At 34.1% G+C, this 5,891-nt stretch overlaps 1 pseudogene; it reads left to right on the top strand.

The window, feature by feature from the left end:
* The first annotated feature begins 1,315 nt into the window (after window positions 1–1,315).
* Window positions 1,316–1,393, top strand: LOC141567040 (U4 spliceosomal RNA; annotated as a pseudogene).
* The last annotated feature ends 4,498 nt before the right edge of the window (window positions 1,394–5,891 follow it).

The raw sequence follows: 5,891 nt of genomic DNA, 5'->3' as shown, positions 1-5,891 counted from the left end.
TTGCATTCAATTGTCATGATGTAGTTATTAAATTTATGGGCTCTGGAGCTACTCACCCACCAGCTTCATACTGAAGAGTCGGGTCTGGTCAATTTAGATAATCTCTCTTTGCATCACCTGTCCCTTTTGCAAACTAAATAATAATGCCTGTCTACATCATGGGATTGTTGAGAGAATTAAAGCCTGCAAAGTGTTTAGAAGAGTGCCCGGTACCGATTACATGTTCTTTAGTATCATATACTTAAGGTTTTTAATCTTCGGTTAACTCCAATATAAAACATACGAACATCTGTATTCCTAACAAATGAGTAGCCACAGATCTGTCAATTAGAAGATATCAGGTGTATTTGAAGAGAGCAAATGTTTATTTATAGTATAACTTTTTGAAAAATACCTTCTCTACTTCCATTATTATAAAAGGGGATTTTTGTTTGCTTTTAGTTTTGCTTTTTTTTTTTTTTTTGGCAGGGGTCGTGTGTGTGTGATGATGCTGATGGACACACACACTGTACCATGTTTGGTGAAGTCTTAATTCCTTCCTCCTCCATGTTGAGCAAAGACACTTTTCTAAAAGCACTTTGAGTATGAAGGAAATAATACTAATAATGAAAAAAATAACAGGTGATATTGTTTAAAAGGTATGCCTCAGTCAATATGCTAAGGAATTTATTGTACAACTCTTATATAATCATGAACTAATTGTACGTGTTCAGTTCTAGGTAGAATCATCATCAGTTTGCAAAGGACAGCACTGAGATTTAGAGAGCAGAGCCATTTGTCTGACAACGTACAGCAGTCTGTGTGGCAGAAGAGGCCTCACGGGCTCTCTCCTAGGGCCCCCACTCGATTCACTACCTTTACATTTGCTTGTAATTTCATCATAGAGTTAAAACTTTTAAAATTCAAGAAGTAAACATGAAAACACATATCGGGGGTGCCAAAAAAATGTATACACATGACTTGTATTCATCTTTTGTTATCAGTATATATTGAGTATTACAATTTTAATACAGTTTTTTCCTTTCTTAAAATGTGTATACATTTTTTTGGCATCCTCTGTATACGTAGCTAAAACTGAACAAATTATATACTTAAACTGCGTTAACTGATTATATGTAAATTGTATGTCAATTTTTAAATGTTTTTTTAAAGAGTAAATTTGTATCTTTTTTACGCAAAGATAACACATTTTAAAACTTATGTATTATATTATTCTGAAATAAAATGCAGATATTCATAAAAAAGCATCTTTGTCAATTTCAGTAACTACAAAGCCTGGCAGGACTTAGCCAGGTTGACATAAGAAATAAGTATCAGCTTTGCGCAGTGGCAGTATCGTAGCCAATGAGGTTTATCCGAGGCACGATTATTGCTAATAGAAATAAGTATCACAGGAAGTGATGCATATATATGTTGCCCATAAAAATAAGGGAAATTGACCTAATGAGGGTTGTAGTCACATACAACTTACATATTAGCAAAAATTATGGAGTATGTGTGACTACTTATCACTGTAGGATTAGGTCCATAATTAAGTGTATGTTAAGTTGGTTTCTTCTATTTGCCTATTAGGAAGCATCTCAAAAGGAGTAATTGAGACCTTGGAAAATAAAAGAAGTGCAGTAAATAGGCCAATGTTTCCGGCATGACCAGTCTGAAATCCAGACTTTCACTATGAGAATCATATGTGATTCATCTAATACAGATTTCAATTGCAATAGTGGTTTTCAACATATTCTTTTCATTCGGAAGTTTTTGAGGAAACAAATTCTTGCTCTTCAAAGTTCAACTGCCAATACAGTTAAGTGCATGCTACTCTGGTTGAATTGCAGTGGAAGCCTGAACATCTGAGGTTTCTGTCCTTTTCTCGTCTCTCAAGGAGTTGGCCCCTTGGACTCTGGTTCACAGTTTGAAAGTCACTTATCTAAAACAGTCTCCATAAGAGATCTTATTCCCATACTTGTACTTTATAAAATCCACAAATGATTTAACTCAAATCATGAAATACAAAATACATACAATATACATTTTTTCATTTAGGTAATTTTGCATGTAACAGTCCATTATTGGCAATCTATGGTGTTTGAAAATGTTCTAATTCTTATTTCATAGAAATAATTATTTTTTTTAAGGCTCCAATAGCTCTGATCAAGGACATTGCCACTGGTCTGCTTTTTTTCTGGATCTTTTTCTCTTATCATCTATGACTGGTGAAATTTTGAGGAAGGTTTGCTACCTTGTTTTATTTCTTAAAGGTTCAGACAGTCATTATTATTCATCCCTGGACATTCTCAATTCTTTTTAGTGGGGTAATTATTTTTCTAAGGTTTTCAGCTAAATGCTTGCTGTCTGTCAGTGAAAATCAGTAAACTTCTGCTGCTCGCTTTGCATAATCCTGGGACTTTCTGACTCTAAACACACCTTGTAGGAAACCCAGCTGTTCCTGCATTCTGTTTGCACTGCAGGACTGTGCAGAGTTTTCTATTGACGCCTTTTCTTCAGAAGAAAAACGTACATATTAAGCCCGTCCTTCAAAAGAACGTCTCGCACTCAATACAGCTGTGCATATCATGACACTTTCTACATGGCATTAAGTGTCCCCTGCAATACTGTGTATTTCATATTTATTATCTTCTATGTGTCTGCTTAAATGATGTTGACATTAAGAATAAGTGACTTTTTCCTCAGTTTACTTACCTCCAAATAAATGTGTGCCTGCCTGTGTATTTTATTTTGCATTTTTATTGTATCTCCTTAGAACTTGTGCTACATGTCTCAAATATCACTGGTTTCATAAATATTTCACCCTTCTTTACCTTTGTTTCATAATTGTATCATATTGAATAAATTTATAACACTCCATGATAAGATGATCAAATCCACTTCTATTTGAAATTTCTAATAATTACAGTCTACAATGGACAATAGACTTATTCTGTTCAATACAGTTTATTAATAATGAATAACTTCTTGCTCTTTCAACTGTATTTATAATCTCAAAAATAACATTATAGAATTCCTTACTAAACATATTGCTCTCAGAATTATTCATTTAAGGTTTAATCTAAAGCCTTTTTACAGTGAAATATCTATCAGCTCTAACCATGCAATCAAATATGACGAATACAGGGGAATATCAGTTATAGTGTTAAGTAAATGCTGGTAAATTCGTGATTGTATAATAGAAATATAGTCTTTCAAGTTAACATAAGTAAGGATACATTTAGGTAACAAAATAATGTCTTATTAATTAATAAGATCTGTAATCATGGCAAAAGTATTTTAAAAGGATTTAAGTTATAATACTGTGTCCCAACCTTCAGTTATTCTGTTATTAGTTTTTACTCATATACACAGGGTGCCCCCAAATATTTTTGAAGCCTAATTTATACTTCAGTGATCATAAAATGCAAGTGTTTAGCTTACCATTTTTTCCTCACTCATTTTGAATAAAGCAAACAAATTACATTTAGCTTTGAGTACATAGCTGTAATACTAAATATTAATGTAAACTTAAAGTTATCCACTAAGATCACGTACAAGGCCAGGATTCCAACTCACTGTTCTTTTTAAATATTGTACTGGAAGTTCTTGCCAATGCAATAGGGTAAGAAAAGGAAATAAAAGGTACACAAGTTGGGAAGAAAAATATAAAACTGTCTTTGTTTACAGGTGACATGATTGTCTATATAGAATATCAACAACAACAACAAACTCTTGAAACTAATAAAATATTATGACAAGGTTGAAGGATACAAGGTCAATATACAAAAATCCTATATACCAACAACAAGGAACAAATGGAATTTGAAATAAAAACAGAACACCATTTTTATTAGCATTCCCACCGCCCGAAAAGTACTTAGTATATAAATTTAAACCTTTCTTTAGAACTATGATGACCATTATCACCATTTCTATGGTACTGGAAGTTCTTGTTAAAGCATGGTGCTGAAGGTCATAGTCAAAACAAAAAGTCAAGGAACAGAATTTAGAAGGAATATACTTTGTATGCACTGATATAATTGAATGTTGCACAAAAATTTTTTAAAAAATAATAAGTAGTGATAGATACAGTAACATGGGTGAATCTCATTGACATAATACTGAGCTGGAGAAGCCAGAAACAAAATAGAAGATTAACTGTTTTTTAAATTAATATGATGTGCAAGAATAAAGAATCTGCTCTCTAATGATAGGTACCAGAATAGCGTTTGCATTTCAAGGGAGGGTATTAAGCGGGAGAGCACAAAACTCAGCCTTCTGTGGTGATGCTAATGTTCTGTTTATATACCTTTTTGATGGTTATATGGCTGAAATTCAATGTAAAAATCTCCTCTATTAAATTCATATCCTTATGTTGATCTGCTCCACTCAGTGGTACATTGATGTCTTCTAACAGCACCGTGTATTTTTCAAACACTAAGTTTTATAGTGATTATGGCATAGTTTTTCTTAAGGAAAATAGGAGATAGAAACATGGGAGTCAGGAGGAAAACCCTAGGCCCATAGATAGTGGTTTTGGGATATAGTGGAACTGATACACTATCATATAGCAGTATGGTTAAGGTTTTGCAATACAATCTTAAATGTTCATTTTTTTGGTTGTTGAAATTTTAGTTACGTAGATAGGAGTCACTCATCCCCCATAATTCTATTAAGTACCCAGGCTAAATATTTCACAGTCTCATCTAGAGATGTCTTATAGATGCATCATGTATGTACCAAGAAATACTTATTTTTCTTTCTTGTGACCAAAGACGCCTGAGGCTGTGCAAGGTATTTAAATGATTGCTCTAAAGGGGATAATGGATGGTTAAAAAAGATAAAGCAGTCCTTTGGAACAAATTCCTTCTTGCAGCTACCTTATGATGAGAGCTTTTACTCCCTAGTATTTCCTTATAAGCATTGCTGACAATAGAAAATAAGAAAATATATTTTTCCTCCAGAGCAGTTTTTCTGTGTGTGTGCGTAAGAGAGTCAGGAAGGGGAATTGAGACCTACTGTTGATTTTTCAGCACATCTTTTACAGGATTTTTTTATAGCCGATTGTTACAAATATCTAGGAGGCTTAGTAAAATGAAAAATAAATAAACCATTATCATTCAAGAAGATAAATCTGAGCTAAATTAAACTTCCTACCTTTTGGGCTGTCATTATTAAGGAACGCCTAGGGTTGTAAAAACATAGACACACACGGGCACATGAGTACTACTTTGAAAAGCTTCTCAAAGTTTGTGTGCAAATGTCTTTCCTATTGTGTAAACAACATACATTTAGAATATTTCGATTATGTAATCCAATGAGAACTTCAATTTAAATTACATTTAACCGGCAAGAAACAAGAAAGATATGTTTGTCAGCATGCTGGATTTGGGAAGCTGCAAGGTTAAGTGAGGCAGAGGTGATAACTATACGATGGAACGTAAAGCATCTATTACAGATCTGTGGTACCCAGACAGGTATAGTTGAGGCCTAAAGGACAGCATAAAATGTCTCTGGCCCTTCTGAATGGCAACAGGCATACCTCGGAGCTCTGAACAGTCTTAAGGAGCTGGGCCCATCTGGACGGCACGGTGTGACACTGCTGCACGTCTAAGACATACCTGCGTTAATGATGGCTCTGTACTCTGCAGGTGCTATTTTTAGAGTGTTGTTCTCACGGACCAAGGTATATTTTGGACTGTGTGTTTCAGTCTTGAGTACATTATCCTCACATTTAAAGGAATACAGATGGTACTGCAGGAATAAAAGCAAGGCTTGACCTTTGGAAATCTGAATTCTAAATTTTGTCAGTGTCTCCTACATTTGTGGCCAAGAAATGCAGACTCATAAAACATCCTGTCTAACGCCTTCATGATCTGAACGGATGGATCAGAAAGATAACAAGT

This window comes from Rhinolophus sinicus, linkage group LG09 (assembly GCF_036562045.2).
Source record: "Rhinolophus sinicus isolate RSC01 linkage group LG09, ASM3656204v1, whole genome shotgun sequence".
Taxonomy (NCBI): Eukaryota; Metazoa; Chordata; class Mammalia; order Chiroptera; family Rhinolophidae; genus Rhinolophus; species Rhinolophus sinicus.
The sequence above is the reverse complement of the archived record's forward strand: the minus strand, read 5'-3'. Positions and strand labels throughout refer to the sequence as shown.